Genomic DNA, 27831 nt, shown 5'->3' with positions numbered 1-27831 from the left:
CTTGGGAGAGGGCACTGATTCTCTAAAGCCATATCCTGAGTACCAGGCTAGCCAGCAAGCAAGCGCTCACAGCCCATCTGGATTCCAGAGGCCACCAAGGTTCCTTTTTCTCTCTCAGGGGTGTGGAATCAGGCAAGAAAAGGTTAAGTGTTTGGGGAGCAGCTACACCTGGGGCTCCTTACCCTGCTGGGTAGCCAGGTATAAAAGGAGGAGGAAACTAGCCTTTGGGAGAAGGTGTGTGCTGGGAAGGGCCATGGGTCACTCTGGCAGTATCCCAAAATAACAATCAATACCAAAATATTAATAACATTGGGGCTGTTGTTCTGAGGCCCCAAACCTGCAGTCTTTTCCCAGGCAAATTAAATCTTGCTTCCTGACTCTGAGTCCTGTGCTTGGAGTGCACGTGCTGCATCGGTGAGCTGGCAACCCCGATTCTACAGCGTAACTTCCAGCAGGACCCTGTGTCTTGGCCCTTCTTGGCGTCTTCTGTGGGTAAGTGTCAACAGCATCTGTGTTATCTGCTCATTGCCCCCCACATTGTATTAGTGCCTGATTCTCTTCCTGTCTCCCACACCCAACTGTTTTCACTCTTTCCCCGGTTAGGTGCTGTTTATCCTGGCACAAGATGAGGCAGAGAGTCGTTTTGGTTTTCCAAAAATAACTATGTAACTTTCCAAGCTGTCCGTTGTAATTGTTTATACATATTTGAATTGTAATATAGCATGTCAGCCAAGGGCCTTCCTGCCCCCGCCCTGTTTCAATAGCCAACTAACACACACCCTGGTATGGCTTATCGCTTAACCACCCTCAACCACTATCTTGCTTTTACCCACCGTAGCTCTCCTTTAAGTTCCCGGCTAGTGAACAAGTCCATGCCCTGCCCTTCAAGCTCTCCATGTGCCAAACTTCCCATAGATGTCAACGGGAGCAGCACCCGGGCACAGTCAATCCCAGGCTGGTTGCTGCTGTAATAAGGAGTCACCTTCCTTAGACATGGGCGTGCAGGTTGTGAAGAACAGCCTCCCTGGGGGCAGTGTGTTCTAGTGGGTAGGGCACTCTGCTGGGAGGCAGGAGTCCTGGGTTCTGTTCCTGGCTCTGCCAGTTACCTCTTTCCTCACCGGTATGAGGATACGCACCTAGCTGTATAAAGTGCATTGAGAGCTAGACATGGAGTGCTCTGTGTGTGCATTGTTACATTAAGGGAAAGACCCATCCCATACCTGGAGCCCCTGGATGGGCCAACCTCTCACATGGGCTAGTGAGACTGAGTATGGATTTTGGTATTAGCCCCTGAATGAACGTGGCAACTGTACTTCCTTTGTGCCCTGCATGGGTGGGGCAGCTGCACTCACCATAGGCAGCTCTAGAAGGCTTTGAACTTAGAGCCATTGCCCCAGTATGGACATTGAACTAATGGGGACATATCTGCCCCTCACTTTCATGCAGTGTTTTCAGACTGGTTTGGAGGAGAAATCCCCCTGAAGAAAACAGCTGCTTCTGGGTCTGAGGCCCTGGGCCCACAGGCATACATTTGTAACGGTGGGAGTAATTAGTCATTGGAACAATTTACCAAGGCCTTGGCTACACTTACCTGGTAGTTCGGCGGCGAGCGATCGAACTTCTGGGTTCGACTTATCGCGTCTAGTCTGGACGCGATAAGTCGAACCCGGAAGTGCTCGCCGTCGACTGCGGTACTCCAGCTCGGCGAGAGGAGTACCGCGGAGTCGACGGGGGAGCCTGCCTGCCGAGTGTGGACCAAGGTAAGTTCGAACTAAGGTACTTCGAACTTCAGCTACGTTATTCACGTAGCTGAAGTTCCGTACCTTAGTTCGAATTAGGGGGTTAGTGTAGACCTGGCCCAAGTGTCATGGTGGATTTTTCCATTACTGACCATTTTGCCACCAGGAGGGGATCTTTTTCTAAAAGCTCTGCCCTAGGAATGGTTTCTGGGGCAGGTCTCTGGCCTACGTGATACAGGAGACCAGATCAGGTGATCACAATGGTCCCTTCTGGCCTTGGAATCTATGAAACCTCAAAGGTTTCTAGGCTCCTGAATCCCATTGATTTCAGTGGAAGTGAAGCTCCCCAATACCTTTTGAGGCTCTGGGCCTTGGTGCCTTAATCTCAGCCAATTCAGTCGCTGTTGCAAAGGCGATTAGACATATGCTGCCTAATTCATGGTAATCGGGATGGAGGGAGAATTTGCCACTTATAAATGGCAGATGAGCAAGCAAACCTCGATCCTGTCATGCTTCGCCAATGCGCAGAGACACACCCAGTTTAGCAGCAAATTTCTCATTGCTAATCCCACCTGTCAGTGTCTCTCCTTTCCTCCATATCCTTGCTTTTTTCCCCTCTCCTCTTTTCTTTCCTTTTTTCCTTCATTCTTTCTCCCAGTACTTGCAACCCTGTGGCCTCTTCCAGCATTAAAGTCCCACAGCACCCCTGTCTCCTTCACAGTCACTATTGTTCTCCTGACTTTCCAAGTTAATAATAATAATAATAAATGGAGATATCCCATCTCCTAGAACTGGAAGGGACCTTGAAAGGTCATCAAGTCCAGCCCCCTGCCTTCACTAGCAGGACCAAGTACTGATTTTGCCCCAGATCCCCAAGTGGCCCCCTCAAGGATTGAACTCACAACCCTGGGTTTAGCAGGCCAATGCTCAAACCACTGAGCTATCCCTCCCCCTCCCAAAGTTGTCAGTGACTAGGGAAGTGAAGACTCCCGGGTCTCCCATGTGTGTCTCTGCCGAAGATAAGGGATGTGTGGGAAATCTCTGCGGCCTCTCATGATGGAGGAATATTACCCCCTCTCCCCGTTATGCTGTGGGTCTCGGTACTAAATGATCAGGGTCTCTGTTACACTCTCTGCCCTTCCAGGTGCTGCTAGATCACACCCTCTTTCAGAATGTACATTGCTATATCCTGAAAATTCTCTGGTTCCATGGGACGCCCTTCTAGAGGGGCAAGCAGAACTGTCAGTATTAACACCCCTGGCTTTTGAAACATCCTCTAGTCTTCCAAGGGATTTCCTGCTGTCTGGGGTGAACTTCACTGAACAATGCTGAGTTCCTGTAAAATAGGCTGTGCACATCCTTGCAAGAAAGGTGGGATTTTAAGGGGTCAGGACCATTTTAACCCTTGCAGCCCTCCGGTGGGGTGCGTAAGTGACCTTCTCTCTAGTTTACATAGGGGGAAATGGAGGTACAAAGGCAAATTGGCTACATTGGGAATCTCTGTCAGAGCTGGGATTAGCTCTCGATAGCTCCTGGCTCCTAGCCCTGTGCTCAGACCATTAGGCCAGGCTGCCTCCCTGTGAGGGGCTCAGTACTTGTTTCATGGCTTTGGATGTATGTTAGTGGGAAAGATGGGAAGGAACAATAGCTTGGTCCAAGGGCATTTATCCTTTTCAGTTCCCAGATTTTTTTCCCTCCCAGTTTGGAGGAAAGGCCATGAAGGGGTCTCTTGCTTCCTTTGTGCTGCCACCCACCCCAACGACACCCCTTGTGCACTGCCTCTGCTCAGTGTGTGTGGTGCCTCGGTGACCTTGTTTAAAGAGTTGTCCGGAGATTAGCTCTCTGAGGGGATTAAACAAGCCACCAGGGAGCTCTGTGCTCTTTGCAGCAGGCCCCTCTCTGCATTTCCTTATGTCCATGCAACTCCACTAGCACCTGGATCACACTGAGGGTAGGTGCTGGCAGAATTTGGTGCTAATCTGTTCCCGGCAACAAATATGGGACCTTCTTAAACTGCTCTACCAGTCAGGAAGCAGCCCTGCTACATCGCCCCCTTACCTGGGGGACAGAGGTCTGCTCTATCTCTGCTGTCATCAGCGTTAAAGAGGAAAATCCCCCCTGTGGGCCTGGGAAGAGGGGTGGGTGTGGGACTGCGGCACAGAAGTGTGCAGAGACTCTGATAGAGATGAGCTCTAGAGCCAAACCCCAATGTCAGATAGTTACAGGGCAAAATTCCAGAACATCTGGCCTGGGTAACCTGCATTCAGCACAGACCAATGCCTGACACTGCTGCCGAGCATGGAAAACATTCCAAGATGCTTGGCAAACTGCAATGCTGCCCCTCCTGGGGTGGGAGTCCTTCCTGGGTACCCTCAACCCAACCTCCAGCTCCACACATGAATTAGCCCTTGTCAGCGGATAGCATTGTCCAGTGATCAGAGTAAGGTGCCCTGGGGTCTATGCCCAACTCCCTCTGTGGGCTGCAGCAAGATACCATTTCTCCAAAACAATGTCAGATACAGAGCTTGGCAACACCTGGATTTTTTTTCTATTCCTTAGGATATTCCAGGGTTTAAAAAAAAAAAAAAAATCCAAAATGGAACAAACAAGTTGAAACTTCCTGCAAAACAAAACTCAGAAGAAAGTTTTGTTTCAGGTCAAACAAAACATTTTTATTTTGACAATCAAAATATTTTGTTCCAATGTCAACCTTCCTTAACCTTTCTTTAAAAAAAGAAGTAGAGACCAATGAATTTCACTTAGGAATAAAAAAATCAATACTTTTCATTCCAAAAATGTTGAGATCGGAGGTTTCTACATAATTGGAAGGCTTCATTTGGGGCTTTTTAAATGAAATGTTATCAAAATGGACACATCTTTGCAACATTTCAATGAAGACATAAATTGCATTTTTTGTTTTCAAAAAAATATTTTTTTGTTTTAGGTACCAGGTGGGTGAGGAAACATCTTTTATTGGCACAACTTCTGCAGGTGAAAGACAAGTGTTTGAGCTACACCGAGCTCTTCTTCAGCTCCAAGAAAGGTACTCCAGGTACTTTTGTTGTCTCTTTTGGACAAGTTTCCATCTAGGTCTACTTTCAGATCCTCAGGTGAAAGTCAAAGTATTAGTTTCATGAAAATCTAGGGAGCTGTTGCCATTTGAAACAGGTCTGTGCCTGGCATTAGTCAGGGTATATACAGAGAAGAATGCAGCCAAAGCTTCTTCTGGTTTTTCCTTTCCAGAAGGATGTGGGAGCCATGAGAGAGAGAGATTTTTTGAGAGAGAGAAATTCTGACCCTGACTGTGTCCAGCCTGCAAACTCCCGGCTATCCCCTTTCAAAGGGCTGGCAGAGTATGTTGTGTATCAGTGAAGGGAGAGTTCTAAAGGTGAAGGCTGGAATGGAAAAATAAAACCCACAGCAAGGTGTTTTGGTTGGCTGTGCTACTCCCCAAACAACGTGATGGCTACAAGCTAAGACTCTCCTTGGGTTTGTTAATAAACAGGCACTCCTTAATTCCTCTGATCCAAAGGCGTTCCACACATGGGAACATGTACTGAATTGTAAATAGCCCCCTCAGGGTCATGACCAAGCCTGGGTCTAAGTTTTAGTAGCCTCTGTGCCCATCAGTTAGGGGAGGTAAAGGGGCCAGGGTGAGACTCAACCTGCTTCTGCAGCAATAGCCAAATGTAGCCAGGGACCCCTGCAGCCAGCATCATGCGTCTGCATGGCTCTGGCTGTGCTTGTACAGACCAGACCAGCACCCTCATTACCTGATGAAAGGGACTTGCAGGATAAGTGCAACAGGGAGGGCTGGACCCTGCAAAATGGGCACCCAGCACCCTGAAACAGGAACCATCCCATCTTCAACAGGATCGTAGTAGATGGAGACTGTCCCCCTGCAAGAGCAGGATCTTCTCGTCCCTCTGATAAAGGGTGCATTGGATATGGGACACTGCTTTGGCTTGAGGCACGGTGAGGAGCTAGTCTGGCTTTGCTGCAGGGGTTTTAGCACAGGGCTGCCTATCTCCCTCAGGAAGAATTTCTTCCAGCTCAGGGGCTCCCTCTTGTGTCAATAACAAGTTGTTATATTCGGCTCCCCCAGCTGGCATTCCCCAGGAAAACCGAACTATTGCATGTATTTCAAATGATTTATGAGGGGGGAAGGGGATTCCAGGATAGCCAACCCCAGCCTGTCAGGGATGGAAATAATAGTGTTGCCTTCTAAATGAGCCAAGAGGGCTGTTTAAGATGCTGGCATCTCCCCAACTCAGCTGCATTTGAAATACACAAACAGCAGTATTACAGTAGTGTCCCGAGGCCCCAGCTGAGACCTGGGCCCCGCCAGGCTAGGTGCTGTGTATACATGTGGTAAGAGCCAGTCTCTCTTCTCTGAAGGACTTATAAGACACGGGAGGAAGGGCAACAGGCACCGAGGGGAGGTGACTTGCTCAAGACAGCAGTTGAGCAGGGAACAGAACGCAGGTGTCCTGATGCCCTGATCACGGGATCATGTTTCCTCTGCACAGTGCTGTATAGTAACGCCCCCACACACACCCCATGGTTTACAATACACTATGCAGAGTGCTGTGGGCCATTGCTGCAGAACATCATGCTAGTGGTCTTAAGGTCACCGGCCTCAGGTGTGCATGTTATAGGGTTAGTGTGTAAAGTGCATTGAATGTCTACAGGGCTAGATAGTGGTAAAGTATTGATGATTTATTATCTGAATGGCAACACCTGCTTCCAAGGGAGAGGTCACAGAGGGTTCAGCAGGGTGAGGCTGTGTCTGCTAAGGGAGTTTGGCTAAAATCACCCCCATTGCTCCCTGGGTTTGGTGAGTGCTAGGTCAGACAAGGCTCCAGGCAGTGGCTAACTCCAAGCAGGGGTCTGTGATTCTGTGTCACTGGCACCTGGCCCACAGCGGATCTTCCACTTTCCCTGCAGCAGCAGGGAATTCGAGTGCAGCTGAGGGCCAGGAGATGCAGTGCTGAGGAGAGCCTGAATCCTGCCTGTAGGGGGCTGGGCGCTTTCATGCCCCTCTTGTGCAGGGGCACCATAAGAGATCTACTCCACTGGGGCTGTGAGCCTCTCCCCACTCAGGTACATCAGCGGTGACTCTGGTTTTGCTCACCTACGGCTCTCTCTGCTTCTGGATTTCTCTAGCCTCCTCTCTGTGCTGGGTGCTCCTGTCCCACACTTGGCGTGGGATGTTGGGGCAGGATGTGGGCTCTCCCCGGGGCCCCCAGGATGGGTCGGGTGTTGTCCCCTGGCTGGGGCCAAGCATGCTATTGTTGGGGAGGGCAGTGATCTCTCAGGCAGGGTGCCCAGGATGCAGGCCCTGGCCTGGCTCCCCTGATTAGCTCCTCTCTGGCAGGCATGGTCCCTATGTCCCCGCTCCTGGCCTTTCAGAGCCCCATCTCGGGTGGTGATGGGGGGGGGGCAGTGCCATAAACAGGAAAGTGCAAGTTCCCTGCACCCTTTGATGTGTCAGCAGATTTTCCCCATAATCATGAATACCATCTCCAAGCTGCAGGTGGGCGAGTCGTGCCCCCCCACCGGGATCAGGGTTTATTAATGTCTACGCGGGGGAGGATGTTAGTCACTGCTCCCACGGAGCCTAAACAGCAGCCTCTCCTCTTGCCACAGGGACAGAAGGATCCTTTGAGCTCGTGAAGCGTCCTCAAAATACTTCCGAGGCGTTGAGGCAGCGGCTCCCTGTTAGTCACACTTGGCACGAGGGCCGTGTTCCAGCGCCCACTGCAGGAGCTGATGTTCCACGGAGCTGTGCGACAGGCGCTGCGAGGGCTGCCAGAGCACGGTGCCCACTGCTGGGCAAGGACTGTGGAATCCAAACTCCTCCAGCTGGCCCCACTCCTTCAGCAGTCTGCATGTCTGCCCTGTCTAAAACTAAACAAACTTACAGCCTGTGGGGCTGGTAGATCAGCATCGTTATCCATGGGTGGGGGAAACTGAGGCAGAGGGAGATTAGCAACCTGGCCAAGGACACATGGTGGGTTTGTGGCAGGACAGGGAACATAACCCAGCTCTGCTGATGTCTAGGTGTTCGGGCAGCGCAGTGCAGCTTAGCCCTTCCAGGTATGTCTACACAGCCCAGGGCAGAAAGCCTCCGAACCTGGGTCATGTGGAAAATAGCTATGCAGACGACGTGGCTTGGGCTCTGATACCCCCGTCTCGGCTTCAGACCTTCAGCTTCAGCCTGAGCCATCTACACCGCCACTGTGAGCTCGAGTCTGCCAGTCTGGGCTCGGAGACTCTCTACTGCTCGCCATGTAGACGTACCCTTCCAGAGTAGATTGTTCCCAGCACTGCACCTACCTGGGCTAGAAGAACTCTTCAGTATGACAGGGCTGGGCAACATTAGATTTTTTTATCAATAAAGGTCAATTTCACCATATGCAGATAAACCGTTGGACAACAAAAGTACAATCAGGCAAAGTAAGAAAAATGCAGCTTGAGAACTTAGGGTTGGATTGAGGGATATTTACTTTGTCTGTTTTGATGTGTGATGTTGACAGCTTGTGCTTTAATGGTTATGAAGCTTTATCTTTTTTGAAACTTTCTCTTCCCCCCCATAACTTCCCACAGCTGTGAAAATTTTAAATCCATAAAAATGGAAAAAAGCTTAATACAGTGATGTTTGTAAAAAATTATTTTAAAAAATGGAACCTACCCCAGTCTATATATATGATCATGCTGGAGACTTAACTAGATGAATGGGATGCGACTGAACAAAGGGACTGTAATGGACAGGAATAGGGCAGTACCCCTTTGAATAACTCTGAATCCACGAGTGGTGCTCTTCATGTTTCGGAAGCAGCTGGAGCACCAGTCTAGACATAGTGAGGTCGGGCTGGGCATGTTTGTATGTAATTGGTAAACACGGTGACTACTTGGGATTCAACTGTGTCCCTATGGTTCCTTCAGGCTGTTGTGTAAAGAGCAAAAGGCCAACAGGGATAATTTTGTCTGGGCAGTAGGGAAGGCACCCCTCCCCTTGGGAAAACCCAGCCTAGTAGATGCAATGGTAGGGAATGCCCCCCCCATCCTTTGCTATTATGTCAACTGGACTAGACGAAGCAGTGCAGATCCGGCTGTAGGCAACAGCCCTGACTGTCTTGAGAGAGCGAGAGGGAGCTGGTCTAAGGATTACAGGACAAAATTGTACCTGGGAAGCCCTGGAGCGCATGTCGGTCAGGGGCTGTCCTACCTGACAACGTGCCACCTGTGCACTGGGGATTATATTTACCCACCTTGAAGGTGCAAAGGCCCATTTCAGTGCCAAATGCTATTGGCCCCTCTAATGGGACTTCTCCTTCCGGGTCCAACATCCTCAGGTCCATGACACTTGCATGAGATTTAAGATGATAAGTTTAAGGACTTTTTTAGCATCAAATTTTAAACAATACAGAAAACCTGACAGTCTGTGTCTGAAGGGGGCAGCTTAGCAGCCTCACCAGTGGGGGACACACAAGTGGGGTGCCTGTGCCCCCTCAGGTTTGAATGCGGCAGGGCTCATTGGGGAGGGGGGTACCATACAACTTAGTGTCTGAACCTGAGTTCCTCCCGCAGTGGCCTGGTTTCAGGGACAACTGAGGGCCCCCAGGGGAGTCAATGGGAGCTGTATTTACTCTCCACCCCTGAAAACCTGCACTTCATGGACTCTCTGGTCCTTGTTTGAAGAAACACGGGGGATGATTGATCACATTTTTGTTCCCAGTTTCCCATCCCTGCCCTTGTACTGCACTCCATTTTTGGGGTGCTGTATGAGTTTGCACAGCAATCTAAGGGTTTGGAAGAGTCATCACCACTTAGGGCTTTGTAGCTGTCACTGTGCTGTGTACTATGGCTATGCTGAACTTCATGATGGCAGCAAGGGGGGGATTCTGCTCCTCCTACTCCGAAAGCTCAGGGTGCTGCAGAGGGAACTCCCCATTTGTTGTTAACATTATAGGGCATGTGACACACACAAGCTAGGTCACGGCAAGATTGAGTCATATTTATAATCTCTCTGGGAGAGAGCATCCTATCTCCTCTACCTGTTGGCATTTCCCAGGGGTGCTTTGTATCTCTCCACCCCTTTCCCTGCCCTGGATTTGGTGCCTGTAGCACTACCCATGATTAGTATTTCAGATGGCTCCGATCAGAACCCCACCAAGACTGTGCAGTGGCAGCTGGCGATCCAGCAGGATGGGGGAGGGTTTAACAGGAAAGGAGAAGAGAGGAATGAGGCGGTGCTGTCTCCGCCCATTTAAATGCACGGGGTTTTCTCTGGGCCCACTGGAGATGTTCCTGAGCATTTCACCAGGGGACAAAAATCCCGCCCGAGGGACCTGCCTTCTAAGTGTGGAAGCTGCAATATGCACAGCTTGGATTAAGCATCTCTTTGGTGCTTTGAGAGGGGATTTTCCTGGGAGGGGCTGACTTTAGCCTGAAGCAGAAAGATGTTGCAAAGTTTCCTGCAGTGTGGAGAGCCCTCTGCCCCCAGTTGATAAAGTGCTGCCCAGGTCCCCGGGGGGGCCGCGGAAGGGGCTCACCCCAGTGTCCTGGCCCCTCGTTCAGAGCAGGTGTAGCAGCAGGAGGCGAATGCAGCAGTGACACGTACTCTGCAATCTGGGTTTGCTCAGCTCCAGAATATCCAGCTTCTTAGCTGTAGTGAGGGCTTAAGCCCCCTCCTTGCCCCATAGGATCAGTAGGACTATAGGAACTGGGGGACAAGATCCAGCCCCAGTCCTGCTGGGGAATGCCCTCCACCAGAGCTGTAGCCAAGTGATGGGAGGTAACTAGCCCTGGCCTGCCTAAGCCCCCAAGCCAGCGCCCCCTGCCTCCTGGCCACCCGTCCCCCCCGGTGTGCCTGGCTGCTTGGGCCGCTCTGACTTCCATTCCTTCTCCAGCCCGGCTGGTGCTCTAGCCAGCATGAGCTGGCAGAGTCTGAGCTGGACAGCCCTGATTTCTACGTAGGCTGAGCGTCGCCAGCTCCAAAGGTGTGGTGGGTGCTCGGTGCCACAGAACCAGGCCCTATGGGGGTTGGAGCATGAGTGGCGCAGGGGAGCAACATCCTGGCCTCCGTGCAGGGGCAGAAATGGGGAAGCCCAGGGTTAATAAGGGAGCCCTGTTAGCTGGTGCAGGTAGCCCCTGTCCAGCAGGTTGGGGTCTGGGGCGAGCCCCAGTTTCGCTCTCTGCCTTGGTGCTTTGTCATTTCTGAAAGGGATGTGTGCGTTCTCCCCCTGAAAACCAGCCCCTTGGCGGGCTCAGGGGCACATCAATGCCCTCCTAGCCCCTCTGCCTAGCTCCGGGTTCACTGGAGCGTTGCTTTGACAGGTGCTGTTGGAAAAGGTTCCCCATTTCCACTCTGTAGAACCAGGGGCCCTCGGCAGCAACTGCCTATGTGCTGCCCACAGCATGCCTCCTTTCCCCTGGAATCCATTATCTGGCCTCACCCCCTTCTGCATAGGGTTGCCAACCTGCCGGGATTGTCCTGGAGTCTCCAACCAAAATTGGCATCCCTGCTTCCGCACTCCCCCACCTGACCCATGGCACAGAGTGACAGGGCCACTCAACCAGCCTCCCTTTCTGGCGCCCGGCAGAATGGGCCTGTCCATGGGTTAACTCTGTCTGCATGGCCCCTCAGCTGGGGAAAGCAGAGCTGCCTTCGTGGATGGCTTGGAAACAGCTGGCACTTGAAAACGTGACCCGAAACTCCCCCCCGATGTACAGCTGCCACCGGTCACAAGTGAGACCCCCCTGGAAGGGGAAGTCCTCCCGTTCCAGCTGTCCCCTGCAGGACTTGCTGCCGCTAAGCCACAATCCCAACATCACCACCTCCTTGTGTGCTGCAGGCTCATCCCCTCTGCAGAATAGGCCCCTTCGTTCCTGCAGGGGCAGCTGGGAGTATCAGGGACTGTCTGGGGGAGCAGGGAATTGATTCTGAGGAGGCCCCATCAGAACAGGGGGCTGGAAGAGGGGGCCCAAAGAGCTGTGCTAGCAGCTTGCCAGGAGCCGGAGGGCACCAAATAGTGCTCACTCCATCAGCCATAATGAATAAGTGCCTGCAGCCCTGTCTCCCAACGGCCCCGTCTGCTGTGACTTTGGGCATCTTTCTGTACCTCAGTTTCCCTGTCTGTGTAAAGGGAGGGTAATGATACTTACCCTCTTTTGCAAAGCGCTTTGAGATCTATAGAGGAGAAGTGCCAGTGAAGAAGAGCGAGGTGGAGTTATTAACTGACCGCACAGTTACAGTCTTGCCTTAAAGCTGTGACTTCCCAGATAGCAAACCCCATGTGCAAGGGAGAATAGCATCTACCCTCTCTGCCCAAAGCTCTTCACAGACGGCTGTGTCTACACATGGTGCAGCCATCTTTGGGGTGATGGGAAGCAGCCAGCCAACAAATGGCAAGGGGACAGTTCTGGGCAAAGACACTTGGTCTAATCCCTGCTCTGGGTGGTTCTTTAATGTCCACACGCAGCAGACAGGATGTTGGTATGCGAGGCCTCATCTGAATAAGCCTCATAGTAAACTGCTTGGTCCTCGGTTTATCGGATCTGCCTTGGAGGTCTCCTTGTACCCTGCTGGGGTTTGAACCTCTGACTCTAAGGCACCTAGGAGATAATCAGCGAGAGGTCCGTCTGGTACACCTCCATGGGCTTCTCACAAGTTAGGGCTGCTTATACCAAGGGGACAGCTTCAGCTCTGGTGCATCGTACCTGCTGATGAGCCCAGGGTATCTGGTCCTTTCCAGCAGCACTCCCGAATGGTCCTGCTACAGCACACCACCACTGAGAAAGGGCCATTTCCTCTCTGGTTCCCATAGCAATCGGGCAGCAGCTGCCTCTGCTCTTTAATTAGATTTTCTGTCCTAGGCACTTGTCAGGGAACAAGATGAAAACTTGAATTGGGCTGAGCCACAAGAGGGAGCCCTGGCTCATTGCGTGGAAATGCGGCTAAGGAGACAGGCGCCCCAGAGTAAGGGTTAGCTAGGAATAATCGGTCAGCAGCAGGGATGCTGGAAAAATGTGTATAGCGGGGGGGCTGAGAGCCATTGAACCAAACTGTAAACCCTGTATGTGATGGAAACCACTTCAAGCCAGCAGCACCCCTAGGTCCAGCAGGGTAGACGATTGGCCAGTGATGGGAGCCAGCGGAGGAGGCTAGGTGGGCCCGGGGAGGTAGAGCACAGGTGTCAAGGTGAAATCACCTCCCTGGGGAGCATGGGAGCAAGTTGCAATATCTGGATTTGCACATGGGGTTGGATCAGACAGAACTGGGAGGTGAGCACGTGGGTCTGGTGTTTGGGATTGGCCATTTATAGCCGGGGGCTGGGGGGCAGATGTGATACTCAGCTGCGGATTGGAGATGGGATCCTGATCGCCACCTGCCTGGCTGCCTCCTGGATTGTTGGTATAGCACACGTCAATGACAATCAGTTACATTAATGGGGGAGTGGGGGCAGGGGTTGAGTGCCAGTCCAGTCACTTCACCTGCTGCACTTGTCTTGCTTCAGGAGTGCTCATTAGGGAAAATGAAGTGGCCTCGAATGCCTGGGTTCTCTCCCCGGGTCTGCCATTGCCTTGCTGTGTGACCTTGGGCAAGTCACTGGTCTTTCTCTGTTCCTCCGTTTCTCCCTTGATTTCAATGGAAATGAGGAGCCTAAATACCTTTGAGGATCTGGGCCTAATGTTCTTTGAGATCCTTGCCTGAAAGAGGCTGTCAAAGAACCAAGTGCTACTGGGATGGGACGAGTCCTCCTGCCCTGGCATTTCTGGATGCTTCTCTCCCTTCGTTGTCTCTGCAGTGGCTGGACCGCCCCACCCCAGCCGGTCCCTTTGGCAATCGGAAAGGCAGTCGCCTGGTGGCATCCCCGGGACCCCTGCAGCGTGGCAGTGGGAGTGCAGCAGGGCCTGCTCTGCTCTTGGCAGTGTTGGAAGAAAAATGGATTTGATTGCAGAGACACTGCTCTGCAGGCCTGGGTCCCAGCTGCTAACATTGCCTGAGCCTGGAGACCCCCTCTACCTCCGACCCCTCCCTTCGCCAGCCGGAACCACAGCCAGACATCACCCTACAGAGAGAGAGAGGGTTTAACACTGTGCAGGACTGTGTCCTTGGGCGCTAACTGATCACAAGGAGCATATCAGGGCAAGGATCTGCTTTCATTTGAAGTCCCTTCCCTCCTGACTTGGTCTCTCTTTCGATCAGGGCCCACATCTCCAGTAGGTGAAGGGGAATGTGTTGGCTTCGCACCCGGCAGGTTGGCCTGATCTCTCCCTCCTTGCCAGCTGTCTGTCTGTGCTAGAGTCCAGATCAGCTAGTGAGGTGAGAGGCCACTCTTGCCCTGAGCTGTTCGGTAAGGCTGTCCCTGGATGCCAGGTGAGATGAGGGTAGACCCTCTTTCCCTTGAGCTTTCTTATAGCGATGGGGCCCAGATCATCACCCCATGCCCAAGTCAGACGGGCAGGAGTCTGGCTCAGCTGTAGAGCTGAGTTCCACCCACCCTATTGCCCTGGCTGATACAGCCACGGGACAGGGAGCTGGATTCAGTTCTGTCGCATGCCTCCCCAGCCCAGTTCCCTTGGCACGATCCTCATGCCTGGCGATGCTGTCGGGAAGCACCGAAAGCCCAACTGGGTTCTCATTCCTGCAGTTGAATCTGTGGCACCCGTGTTAGAGGAACTGACCGACCGGGTCTGGAACCGCCCAGAGAAGGTTGGGCTAGTGACTTGAGCTCAGGTATGGGAGTCAGGATTCCTGGGTTCTATTCCCAGCTTTTCCCTTGACTTGCTATGTGACTTTGGGCAAGTCTCCATGCCTCAGTTTCCCCACAGGTGATATCGGAATAATGATCCTGACCTACCTCACAGGGGAGTTGAGAGCTGGTTCAGGTTTCCAAACTGCTTAAAGATCCTCCCAAAGAGGGGGTTAAAGATGTGCAGGGAATTATCCAGGGTGTAACTGACCCCCCACCATGCCATGCCACTCGTTTCTCTGACCAGACCTGCCCTGGGTTCTGCTCAGCCCCTTCCTGAAGGACACGGCAAGGTTTAGACTCTGTTAAATAGCTCGAGTTCTCTGCCTTTTCCTTTCTCCGACGTGAAAACCGCTCACAATCCCCTGAGGGGCAGGGATAACTTTGCTGCAGCTGGGGAGTTTGCAGTGCTAAGGTCTGACCTGATGGGAGCAGAAGAGGAGAGAGCAGTGTGTGAGTGAGCGAGTGTGCACATAGGTGTCCCTGTGTGTGAAGGCGTGTGCATGCATGCTGCGGACCTGTCTGCGTGAGCACAGTCGTGCGGTGGGAGGGGATTCTCTGTCATGGGGCATGTAATTTCTCTCTTGGGTCCTCTCCTTGGGGAGGGAATAGCAGGGGGCCATCCTTCCCCACCCAGGCAGGTGGGACACTTTCCCAGGCTGATCTGCACACAGCCATACGTGTCTCCCACCCACCCTTGTACCGGAGAGAAGCGAAGGAACACGACTTCGGGAGCGCCTGCCCCCTCTTCTCTCTCTCAGCTGGTGCTCTGCAGGCAGGCAAACAGCCTGTCCACAACCCCCTCTCGTCAGCCTCCCACTCCTTGCGGGAGGCTGGGCTACAGGCCAGCATTGCCACAGTTCACTGGGGGAGTGTGACCTCAGAGACCTCCGGCACTGTGCTGCCACCACCCGTACGGAGCCCACCAAAGCACTTTCTCCCCCAGGCCAGGCTGGGCAGAGGAGGGATCATTTGTCTCGTGGTCTGAGTGCCCTTCATGAACAGGAATAATCGTAATAATACCACCTGGCTCTTCTATAGCGCCGTTCCGCCATAGATCTCAAAGCACTTTACAGAGGTCAGTAGCATTATCCTCACTTTACAGAGGGGGAACGGAGGCACAGTGAGGTGCAGTGACTTGCCCAAGGCCACTCAGCAAATCAGCTGTGGAACAGTAGTCCTGACTCCCAGTTCATCCCACACTAACCACTACCCTGCGCCCCTTCCCCACCCCTTCCCTGTGCCCAGGGCTCTAACCACTACCCTGTACTTCCTCAGTGCTAGGACTAGACCTGGCGCCCTGCTCTAACCACTAGACCACATGGAGCATAAGAAAAGCTGTAAATATATGTCCGACAGGACGTCCCAGAAAGCTCGAGAGATTTCCAGGCCAAAGGGTTCTGAAAGCATCGGAGTGTTGGAACTGACCCTTCTGCCATTGGTACATCTCTGCTGTTCACTTTCTCTCCCATTACTTCAGCATTTGGATGGGATTTTTTGTCATCCAAGTTTCTTTTTCCTTTTTAAATCCATTTGAAGGGCAGCAGCTCAGCTCCCATCCCATGTGAGCACCGCCTGCCATCCTAACGCCTTGCATAGCGGCTTTCATAACAAGGCGCGTTACAAATCAGCATCTGAAATGCAGCCAGGTCTGGGGTGTGTGGTGATAACGAGCCGGCCCATTGCACACCAGTGCTGGCAGGAGGGTAATTTTGGCCAAGGACGCTGGAGCAAATCCCTGCACTTGTGGTCCTGTTCATTCTGTAATGCCCACAACACCCCCCACCCCGCCCTTTATAAAAATGATTTTATCTGCCGAGGAGTTGGTTCACTGCTTTGCATGGATGAAGGGCTCATGTAATACTACTGGGAATAGTAACATTCAGTGCTTACCAGCCATGGCTTGCACGGGCTCTGCAAAGGAGGAGAGGTATAATTTTACAGCTGGGAAAACTGAGGCATGGTGAGACCAAGTGACTTGCCCAAGGGCACATAGGAGGTCAGTGGCAGAGCTAGGATTAGAACACAGCTCTCCCACGTCCTAGGGGAGTGCCCTACTCACCCCACCCCCCGCACTAGGTATTTGAACCTCCATGCTTAGCCTGCCAAGCCACCGCCTCTGCTCAATGTATGTGTTTGTGCCGGAGAGGAGCATGTTGGCAGCTCTCCTCATGTGGCCTGTGCATCCATGTCCCTCCCTCTCTGCCTCCCTTGGCCCATCTGTCAGCTCCAATCCCACTGCAGGCAGTGGCGCTGAAAGGGTGCCTGCAGGTCTCAGGTGTCAGTCAGACACCGAGAAGGCGATTGCTGGCACTGGCTGATTCTCGGGTGCCTGAAGCCCTGCGAGCAGCTGTCTGGGGCCCGTTATTCACTGCCGAGGGGTTGAGGGAAGCCCATACTGGGGGATGGAGGGGAGAAAGAGGTGAAGCAGAACGGACGCGAGAGGGGCAAGGGCATACAGCTATGCCAGGAGAGGCAGGCACAGGGACTGGCATGTGGCCAGCTCCCTTTCATTGGCCGAGTCCTCAGGTTCAGACCTCATTGCACCACCCACAAATGACCTGCCACGGCCATGCCCCGCTCCCAATGCCACAGCTGCTCCCACTCACTCAGCGTGTGGCCGTTCAGCCTCCTCGAGAAGAGCCAGCCCAGATGAACTGCAGCGCACACCTTTCTTTTCTCCAGCTTGGTTCCTCTGAGCCCTCGGCCTCTGCTGCTCTGCCTGGGGGCTTTGCCTTCTGGCCAGCCAGTCTAAGCAGGGAGCGAAGTTTAGCAGCAAGAGCAGGGCACTGGGACCATGAATGCCTGGATTCTGTTCCCAGCTCTAGCCAGAAGGGGCGGGTCTAGCGGCTAAAGTACGCCACTGGGTCTCAGGACTCCGGGATTCTGGACCTAGCCCGAGGAAGGCGGTTTAGTGGTTAGAGCACTGGGCCTCGGCTCTCCCAGCCCTAGGAAGGAGAAGGGTGGGCTAGCGGTTAGAACTCAGCAGGGGAGCTCTGGGGTTTGCAGTGAGCAGCTTTCAGGCAGGCAAATGACTGGTAGGGAGTATGGGTTAGAGCAAGGGGGAAATTAGGACTCGTCTTCCCTACTCCGCCACTGACTCATGGTATGACCTTGGGCACGTCTCTTAACTCTTCCGTGCTACAATAATCTACCCTGCTTTCAAAGCAGCCCTTCCCCACCAGGACTGCCTTTCGCCCATGGGTTCTTCTGGCTAGATATAGAATCACAGAAAGGACTGGAAGGGACCTCGAGGAGTCATTACATCCACCCCCTGCGCCGAGGCAGGACAAGTCAATCTAGACCATCCCTGACAGGTGTTTGGCCAACCTGTTCTCAACAACCTCCAATGACGGGGATTCCACAGTCTCCCTTGGAAGCCTATTCCAGAGCTTAACTACATCTCCCTTAGTGCAGATTGACTCTTTACTTCTTGCCCTACCTTCAGTGGACATGAAGGATCTGAATGTAAGCAATTCCCCCTCTTCTCCTCCCCTCCCCCCTGCTATGCCGAGGTCTGAGAGTCAGCTCATCAACACATTAAAAACTCATCTCACACCGGCCTTAACCAGGGTCGCCGAATTCTTGTTAGAAGCTGGAATTATACAACTCCCCCCGTTGAGGAGGGAAGTGGATAAAGGCGCTCACAGAAATCGCCTCCTTTCAGAGATGATAAGGCCAAGGAGACCGAGAGGAGGGAATCTGGCAGCCATTCAGGGAATTTATTAACAAAAGTCACAGCCCCAGGAAAGAAGACACGGATTCAATTAACTCAGCAGTGCGGGCCGGATCCCGCTGTCTGTGCCACTGCTGTGAATCCTGAGTATGGCTGATGTATGAGGAGTTTGACTGCAGAATCTGGCCCAGGGGTTTCACTGCATACAGGGGCAGGCTCTTAAAGCCCGGGCCATCACCCTGCTTTGCTTCTTGGCCCTCAGATCCCCAGTTCCACCTGCCTGTACCACTCAGGGTTTGATGCCGAAGAAGCTGTCCCCAAGTGGCCAGTGTTGGGGACCAGCATGACCTGCTGGGATGAGAGTGGATATTAAATGTCAGCCGGTGGTTTTAAAAAACAATAGTGATGAATGTGAAATAGCGACCAGCCCCAGGCCCTACAGATGGAGCAGAAAGGGCTCCAGGGAGCCGTTGTAGCCTCAGGGTGAATTCCTGGCCTGTGCAGATCTGATAACCCTGCATAGGATGCTGTCTCCCTCTCATGGTGACCCCAGTGCCTGTGATTCTCTGCCAGCCGGGCTGATCCCCACTGATGACCTCTTGTACGTAGGTGGCCACGGTTCATTAGCACCATGGAAATACTTGAGTGGCTGGGGGATGAAAACTACCCCTCGCTCTGCCATTCCTGAACTTGAATAGTCCATGCTCATCCCCTGAGCTGGAGTTTGTGGATCAGTGAAAACACAGCCGGGGGGGTGCCCCGTGCAAGGGGTCCGCTGCACCTTCTCCGAGTGCATGTCGCCTCCCGTGAACCTGGCCACAGCAAAGCTCATTACGCTGAAAGCCCTTGCTCATCTCGGGGCATCTCTGGGGGCAAGCTGCAACCTCCACTCCACAGCTGTCCGGGGTTGCGGGGAGAATGGAGCCTGCTCTGCAGGGCTGCACAGTATGCTTCTGTTCTTCCTTTGCCTTTTTTACCTTTCCCCACCGAACTGCCAGGGCCCCAGGCGTGGCTTCATTCAGGGAAGAGAAGCCCCAGGGGGAGTGTTGAGTGCAGATCAGCAGCAGGATCGGGCCCTACGGGGGAGTGCTCTCACTCGACAGCTTTCAGATTTGAAATCAAAGCTACTTTGGAGGAAGAGGAGTTGTGATGGGGCACGGCCCTGCCCCAATCAGGAAGAAGCTAATGAGCTCTGGGCCCAGCCAGGACAGACTAGACACACCCGCAGTGCCTGCCCCACTTAGAGGAAGAAAGCTTAAAAGAGGGTTTGCCAGAGCAAGCAGGGGATAGCCAGGGGAAGGGCTGCTGTGCCACAGAGTTAGTGAACTCTTTAAAAGAGCTGCTGGGAGGAACTCAGCTTGTGAGTCTCTGCTGCCCAGATGGACCTACCAGGCCAGGTACAAGCCAATTGCAGCAGAGCAGGGTTGAAGATGAGCCCTGACCTGGTGTCTAGCTGTACTTACCTTTCATAAACAAGCCAGGCCTCTCTAGACCTTTGAACTCCGAAGAAGTGGGCTGTAGTCCACGAAAGCTTATGCTCTAATAAATTTGTTAGTCTCTAAGGTGCCACAAGTACTCCTGTTCTTTTTGAACTCCTTGATTACTGAGTGTGCCCATAATTGGAAGGGATTTTGATGGGGAAAGGTCTCTGAACCTACCCAAATGTGACCTAAAAAAGCCCAGCCTATCCCTGGGGTGAAAACATAAGTATCTACCTGTTTTAGGGTTTTGCTTTGCTGCATACCCTTGTAGTAGCTGGGTCAATTGTGTGTGAATTAGACTGCCACTAGCCCAATCCCTGAGGGAGTTCCTGGAGCCTCTGGTTCTCCCCTTGCAGCACGGTGCAGAGAGGTCTGCTGGTGTCTCCTTTTTGGGGAAGGAGAGCAATAGAGGTGGTGAATCTCATTCTTGGGGCGGGGGGGGAGAAGAACCTTTAGTAGAGAGGAAGGGAAGTGGCATCCCATTCACTAGCTAAACCTTTCCACAGCCCTCTGAACACGTGCAGGGATAATAAATAGTAGCAGGCCTGGTGCCTTTTGTTTTGAGCGATTCCTATTTGATTCTTGTAAACAATTTCTTTTCTTTGCCAAGTCTCTGCTCAAAGTGACATTTTAGAGATGGTGCCAAAAATCTCTCCCCAGAAGCTGCAGTGATTAGTCCTGAGTGGGGATTTCTCACCAGCTGTGCAGATGCTGTGTCTCCCCAACCCCATGTGTCTCAGGAATTGTCTGGTATTTGCCCCCCTCGCACTTTGCACTCGGAGGTGTGCATGCACACACGCTAATGTGTCTTGCAGTAACCTCCAGAGGTCCCAGCCCCATTGTGCTAGGTGATGTACATACGTATAGTGAGGGACAGAACGTGCCACTAAGTGCATACAATTGAAATAGTCAAGACGCACGAAGGAATAGTCCATTTTACAGATTAAGTGATTTACCCCAGGATGTGAGTGGCAGAGCTGGGAATTGAATCGAGATCTCCTGGGTGCTTAACCACAAGGTCATCCTTCCTCTTGTGCTCAGATGCGTGCACACGGTCATGGGCCCAGCAGGGGTTAATGTCATGACACTGCAGTCTCCTACTCTGTTGCCTGCCCACTAGTACTCCAGGTACAGAAACACACATGGAAAAACCTCATTTAAAAAAATTAGCCTCTAGTATGGAGATGAGCATAGGAGAGGGGGTGCCAGGACTCCTGAGTTCTATTTCTAGCTCTGTCACTAATAACCTTAGGCAAGTCAGTTCTCTCTGTGCCTCAATTTCCCCCATTGCTAACATGAGGACAATGATAGTTTGCTGAGTCCCTGGGATGAAAAGCACTGTTAAAAAGAGGGAAGTAAAACTGGCCTCAAAGTGAGTGGAATCACTGAGCTGACAAAGGCTGGAACATAGCAGGGGAGCATGGGGGTGTGTGCCAGAGAGGGATGGAGGAGGGGGAGTTATCTATGGAGGTGACTTAAGCACAAGCAAAGGGAACAGAGGGCAATCCAGCCGTGCTGGAATCCAAGGCGAGGGAGCCAAGCAGCTGTGCGTCTGAGCAAGCAAGCCTTGCTTTCCAATTACGGCACCAGACAAAGAGCCTGTGCTCAGCACCCGCCGTGTCTGTCTCCAAACCCAAACCCACCCGCCAAAATAGAAAGAGAAGCGAATCCGCATCAACAGAGGGATAAAAATATCCCAGCTCCACCTCTCCGCATCAGCCGGGTTTCTGGTGAGTCAGTGCTTTTGGGGGCGCGTTCACTCACACGCACCCCAGCAGCTGGGCCATGAGTAATGGGGGAGCCAGCAAGGCGGTGTGGAGGCCCAAAGGACATGCAGCTGCCTTGCCCTCCACCTTCCACGCTCTCCTTTTCCCTCGGATCTGCCTCATTATCTCCTGAGTCATCGACTTCCACCTCTGCTCGGGTGCCAGAAACTGCAGGCGTGAAGTGTTCCTGCCCAGCGGGGGGCAATTACCTGGCATTGCTGCAGCCCCCCTGTGAGGATGGGGAGCAGGGTTCGGCCCTAGCAAGTGCCTGTGAGGGTTGGTGAGCTGAGCCCTGCACAGGGTTGTGCCCATCCCCACTCTGTCCTCACCCTGCTGTCCAGTGGGTGGCCCGTGGAATCCTCTGCGGGGCAGGCCCTGAGCACGAGTGCACAGGGCAAAAGCCCTGCCTCTGGCCCGCTGGAGAAGCCCATGCAAGATTTGGGAGTGTGCTCTGTTAACAGCATTAGGCTAGGGCAGGGGCGGGCAAACTTTTTGGCCTGAGGGCCACATCGGGTTTCTGAAATTGTATGGAGGGCCAGTTAGGGGAGGCTGTGCCTCCCCAAACAGCCAGGCATGGCCCGGCCCCCGCCCCCTATCTGACCCCCCCTGCTTCTTGTCCCCTGATGGCCCTCCTGGTACTCCTGCCCCATCCAAACCCCTCCCCCCCTGTTCCCTGACCGCCCCGGACCACCCGCCCCTGACTGTCCCCCGCTGCCCCGTCCAACCCCTCCTCTCATTCCTGACTGCCTCCCCATGGGCCCCTACCCCCATTCGACCCTCCTGTTCACCACCCCAAACTCCCCTGCCCCCTTACCGCACTGCCTGGAGCACTGGTGGCTGGCGGCGCTACAGCCACGCCACCCAGAGCACCAGGACAGGCAGCCGCGCCGTCGGGCTGGAGCCAGCCACGCCACCGCGCAGCACAGAGCACCAGGTCAGGCAGCCGTGCCGTCGGGCTGGAGCCAGCCACGCCACCGCGCAGCACAGAGCACCGGGTCAGGACACGGCTTTGCAGCTGCGCTGCCTGGCAAGAGCTCGCAGCCCCGCCGCCCAGAACATTGCGCTGGCGGTGAAGTGAGCTGCAGGGGAAGGGGAGCAGCAGGGGAGGGGCCGGGGGCGAGCCTCCTGGGCCAGGAGCTCAGGGGCTGGGCAGAAGGGTCCCGCGGGCTGTAGTTTGCCCACCTCTGGGCTAGGGGCTTTGCGGAGGGATGGGCTATGCATGGGCCTGAAACCAGCCCTGGCTGAGGAGTGGGGGGGGGGGTGATTGCACTGCTCGGAGAGCTTGGGCTGACGCTACAGCACAATATATCCAGCTTGCCTCAGCTCGCTCCCTCCTTTTCTCTCCCCGTTCGTCTCCATCTCTAGATGAACTCCTTTCTCTCGCTTTTCTTCTCTTGCCTTTCTTCTCTGTCCCTGCAGACAGTCCTTCCCTTCCTCCCAGTTCCACGCTCTTCCCCTCCTCCGGCTCTCTCTCAGGCCAGGTCTAAGTGAGGCATGCTTTGCTGGTGGAGTGATCCCCGGCACACTATACTGTCCAAGTGTTCCTAGGATGGATGCAGCTTGTCCCGCTAGAACTTAGTTCAGCCCCGACCCGCCCAGCAAAACAAGCTTAGCTGGTATAACTGTGTCTGCACTGGGGGCTATTCCTGGCATAGCTACAGTGGTCAAGGATCACTCCTCTTCCCAGCCCTGAGTGAGAGAGCTGGGCTGGCAGAAATCTGTAGACCTGGCTCTAGGTCTTTTCCCCCTAGATCTATCTATAGAAGGTTTGACTTTGTTTTAATGAGAGCTGGGAGAAGCCAAACAGATCCTGGTGTGTTCACCCGCTGGCTTTTTTTTCACCACGGATGAATCTGACCTCTCTCGACTGACCAAATGACGAAAGGAGTATGTGAAAACGGCCAGCAGACTGGGGCTAGACTTATCAGGGAGCTTGGCACACTGGGAACTGAGTTCTCTGCAAAAGCTGGCCCTGTTTGCAGCATTGCTGACTCTTACCAGATTAGTCTGAGTCTCATGACGTTTGGCATCTGGTTTTTTAAAGCCCCAGCTCCTGGAGTCAAGTGATTAAGTATGTGAGAATCTCGGCTTACATTTAAAAAAAAAAAGATAGACCATTGTTAGCTTGGTGGCTGCAGAGAGAGGCTGGGAAATGTGACCCTTAAAGACTTAAACCCCCAGAAGGCAAAGAAACCAAACCCAGCATTGATACATACTTTTTAAAATCTCATGATTTTATAGCAAGTCTCAGAATACTTTTGGGGGTGGGAGGGCTGGCTCATGATGTCTGAGAGCTGGGCTGGCAATAGTGTGTTTGTGAATGCCAGGCACTTAGAAAATCTGCCAAATATCTCCCAGCAGAGAGGCGATTGTTCCAGGGTGCTCCGGGGAGTGGGCATATTACAGGTAAGGGGGGAGAAATGAGGGAAGGGGACATCTAGACTGAGCATCAGGGAGAGCTTCCCACCAGAGAGAGCTACTGAGTTGTGGTATAGCATCCCCAAGGGAAGGGATGGGGGTGCGTTGCTTGGACTTGGAGCATCAGAAACCCAACTGGACAAAATGCTAGAAGACGGATGATGGGGGGGTGCTGAGAACTGGCTGTAAGGGCTGGGCCAGAGGGGCCCTAATTCATAGACTTGAAGGCCAGAAAGGACCATTAGATCATCTGGTCTGACCTTCTGTAGAACACAGGCTGGAAAACATCACCCAGTCACCCCTGCACCGAGCCCAGTAACTTGTTTGGCTAAAGCCTGTCTTCTGGAAAGGCCTCTGGTCTTGATTTGAGTTTCTGTCCTAGTCTGTGTAGGTTCTTCTCCCACACACATCAGCCTGGAGACTCCACCAGTTCCCTGCGGAGTCTGTTCCAAATGGCTAACCTCCCTCGCTGGTAACAAATTTGTGCCCCATTTCATTCTAATTTGCATTTGTCTGGCTTCAGCTTCCAATCTTTGCTTCTTGTTCTGCCTTTCTCTGTTTGATTAAAGAATTCTTTAGTGCCTGGTATCTTCTCCTCAGGTAGATCCTTATACACGATAATCAAGTCACCTTGATCATTTTGATAACACTGATTGGGATCCTTAACTCTCTCACTGTGAGGTGTTCTCCAGCCCTCGGATCATTCAGGTGGCTCTTCTCTGCGCCATCTCCAATTTTTCAATATCCTAACGGGTCTCTTTTTGAAATATCTCTGGCTTCAGGTTGTATGAGGAGCCTCTCCCACTGTGTCAAAGCACCAGGTTTCCCCTTCTGGGAACCTGTGATCTTTTTGAGGTTCAAAAGCATTGAGTTAACTTACCCTCTCCCTCCCACTGCCCATTATTCTGGATCCGGACTCTCCTCTCTATGCTTTCTTTGTACCCACCCTTCTTTGGCTTTTTAAACAGCCCAGCTCATGAGTGTTGGGTAAGGAGCCCAGGCAGGGCCTGCCTTGTCACCCGGAATGGAGTCTTCTCCCACCTGCTCTGTCTGTTTCTCTTCCTCCGATCCGAGCACAGAGACCCAGCGGAGTCCACTAGGGTTCTTGAAATCTCCCTGCCTCGTTCTCTCCCTCAGGGGTGTGGGGGAAACTTGTGCTGCCCAAGCAATGAAATCCCGCCAGGTAGTGGCCTTATGTCCTGGCCTGTATTCTCAATGTCTCCTCTACCCGTCTCCTCCCCTCCCATCCCCAGCTCCAGAGCCCCTGACTTGAGCTGCTCCTGGCAGATGTAAGGGCTGTGATGGATGATCAGTGTGAGAAGTGATAAAAGGGTGAAACCCTGGCAAGAGCCAATCAGATTAGCGTGACAAGCAATTTGTCAGAATCATTTGGAGGGGCAGTGGTGGCTGATAGCGAGATGCGCTGGACAGGTGCTGTGCTTCTGTCTGTTTTATGCCAAGCCGATGCTGAAACAGAGGTGCTGCTAGCAGTTCAAACCGTGCATTTCCACGCGCACACACGTCATCTGCCCCTGCAGCTGTATCTTCTTAATCTGCCATTTACAGTATGATTGGTGTTAAATAAGTGCCTTATCCAGTGGCTTCTTTTCATCCAGTAACTAAAGGGTTTACCCTGCCCTTGTTCTCAGTTCATTACATATCGGTTAGCTAGAGAAACAGATGTCCCTCGGTTCCTATTGGCTCAAGGGGCGTCTGGGCAACAGTGTTGCAAGGAATGTTCTAGCTTGCACCTGTGACTAAATAATTTTGTCTGAACTGGTATAGAAAGTGCTCTGCTTTGGATCTTGGGCCCAGATCCTCAGGTATTTAGGAGCCTAACTGACATTGAAATCAAGGGGAGTTAGATGCCTACATACTTCTAAGGATATGGGAGACCCTTTGGAACTTCTTTGAGGGCCAAAATCTAAGAGGTGTTGATCGCCTGCTGCTCAGTGCTTCCCACAGCTTGGACCTCAGTCTGTAATTGGATTATTATCATTTATGATTTGTATTACAGTATGTGACGTTGTACTCATTATGATTTTATAGAAATATGCTAATGAGTGTGAATATAATGTAACTGGAATACATTTCATGCAAAAGCTGTCTTGTAAGCTATCATTACAAAGCTTATAATCTGAGTGTGGTCATCCTATTTGTATGAATGTATCAGTCTTGTATCCGAAACTAGGAATATGAAGCATATCTCTGAGGTCCTATTGTAATTATGCAAAGTGTGGGCCATTAATGGTGCTTTAGAATCTTGATGGCTCCCATTGACTAGGACAATTGATTGCAGATGGCTCTGTTTACCTGCAAGCCTCCACTGCATATGTGTGGGCCAGTCCTAGAAAAATGGAGGGGGGCTCACAGGACATGTCACATGATACTGGAATCCATCTTTAACCTGGTGCTTTTCCATTTAGAAGGAGGGGTGGGAACCCAGAGAGAGACAAAAGATTCCTGCCTTGTGCCAAAGTTATAAAATGGGGTGGAACTGAACAAAGGAGGGTGACCAGTTATGAGAAATCCCCTAGTTACCACCTGAGCTGGAACTGACAAGAATTGTACCAGGGGAAAGGATTGGGCCCAGACTAGGAAGGAGTCTAGTCTGTGAAAGAAGCGTATTGGCACATCTCTAAGGGTGAGATTTACTTGTATTCAGTTTCTTAATGTATTAGGCTTAGATTTGCGTGTTTTGTTTTATTTTGCTTGGTAACGTACTTAGTTCTGACTGTTATTACTTGGAACCACTTAAATCCTACTTTTTATACTTAATCAAATCACTTTTGTTTATTAATTAACCTATAGTAAGTGATTAATACCTGGGGGAGCAAACAGCTGTGCATATCTCTCTATCACTGTTATAGAGAGCAGACAATTTGAGTTTACCCTGTATAAGCTTTATACAGAGTAAAACAGTTTTATTTGGGGTTTGGATCCCATTGGGAACTGGGTGTCGGGGTGCTGGAGATAGGTGACCTGCTGAGCAGTTTTTGGTTAAAGTCTGCAGCTTTGGGGGCATGGACCAGACCTGAGTCTGTGTTGCAGCAGGCTTGCGTGTCTGGCTCAACATGGCAGGGTTCTGGAGTCCCAAGCTGGCAGGGAGAACAGGCACAGAGGTAAATTCAGCACATCAGGTGACAGTCCCAAGGGGGTCTCTGTGACCGAACCCATCACACAGTAAATTTAGCAGCTGAGATCAGGGCCCCACTGCAGTAGGGACTGTACATACACGTAGCAAGAGACAGTCCTTGCCCTGAAGAAGGTAGTCTAAACAGATGGGACCACGGGCAGGAGGAGACACAGGCAGAGAGAGGGGAAGTGACTTACACAAGGTTACCCATTTTTTAAGGAAATCCCGGTGGTGCCAGGTGATTCCTCAGTGCACCAAGAAACATGGCTACAGAAATTGCAGTAACTGAGATTGAGCAGGCTGATAATGAAAGCCCTCCTGAGTAGAAATGGATCACTCCCACCCCTGGGGCATGGCTTGTGCCTTAAGGTTAACTTCGCTCCTGCAATGGGAGAAGAGGTTCTTGAGTTCTCCTCCCAGCTCTGCTATTGACTCCTTGTGTGACCTTGGGCCAGTCACAGTCTCGCACGGTGCCTCAGTTTCCCCATCTGGAAATTGGAATAATGGGATACTCACCAGCTGCCCAAGGTAGGTTTTGAAGCTTAGTATTTGTAAAGTGCTTTGATATCCCCAGATGGAAGGCACTGTGCAACTACTTGATTTTTGTGAAACAGGGCACGGCCATAATTTAGATTTGTGGTTTATAATTAATGTCACCCATGCTGGAGCAGCACAGCTCTTGGAATGATTATAATATGTGAGGAAGCCTTCCAAGGGGGTAACGAGCAATTTGAAATGTGTATGGGCACCAGCTGTGCCATAGCCCTCTACAATATCCCCATAATCTCCCAGAGCAGACATATTATTCCGCACAACCTGATCACTAACCAGCGGGGGCCCCTTAGATAGAGAGA

At 52.3% G+C, this 27831-nt stretch overlaps 2 long non-coding RNA genes across 3 annotated transcripts in view; both read left to right on the top strand.

The window, feature by feature from the left end:
* The first annotated feature begins 2 nt into the window (after nucleotides 1–2).
* On the top strand, nucleotides 3–17622 carry LOC135975919 (uncharacterized). Of its 2 annotated transcripts, none has more exons than XR_010593124.1 (4): nucleotides 3–492; nucleotides 4684–4782; nucleotides 6687–6842; nucleotides 13553–17622. It is a non-coding gene; the product is annotated as an uncharacterized LOC135975919 (long non-coding RNA). The 2 variants fall into 2 exon arrangements; XR_010593123.1 differs by lacking the exon at nucleotides 13553–17622 and adding an exon at nucleotides 7389–8389 and having other exon boundaries at nucleotides 5–492.
* A 434-nt stretch (nucleotides 17623–18056) lies between these two features.
* Nucleotides 18057–27831, top strand: part of LOC122173893 (uncharacterized) — a 34767-nt gene continuing 24992 nt past the window's right edge. Inside the window, exon 1 of the long non-coding RNA XR_010593125.1 lies at nucleotides 18057–19573. This is a non-coding gene — a long non-coding RNA (uncharacterized LOC122173893). The remainder of the gene's footprint in view (nucleotides 19574–27831) is intronic.

Source organism: Chrysemys picta, chromosome 16 (genome assembly GCF_011386835.1).
Source record: "Chrysemys picta bellii isolate R12L10 chromosome 16, ASM1138683v2, whole genome shotgun sequence".
NCBI classification, from domain to species: Eukaryota; Metazoa; Chordata; order Testudines; family Emydidae; genus Chrysemys; species Chrysemys picta.
The sequence above is the reverse complement of the archived record's forward strand: the minus strand, read 5'-3'. Positions and strand labels throughout refer to the sequence as shown.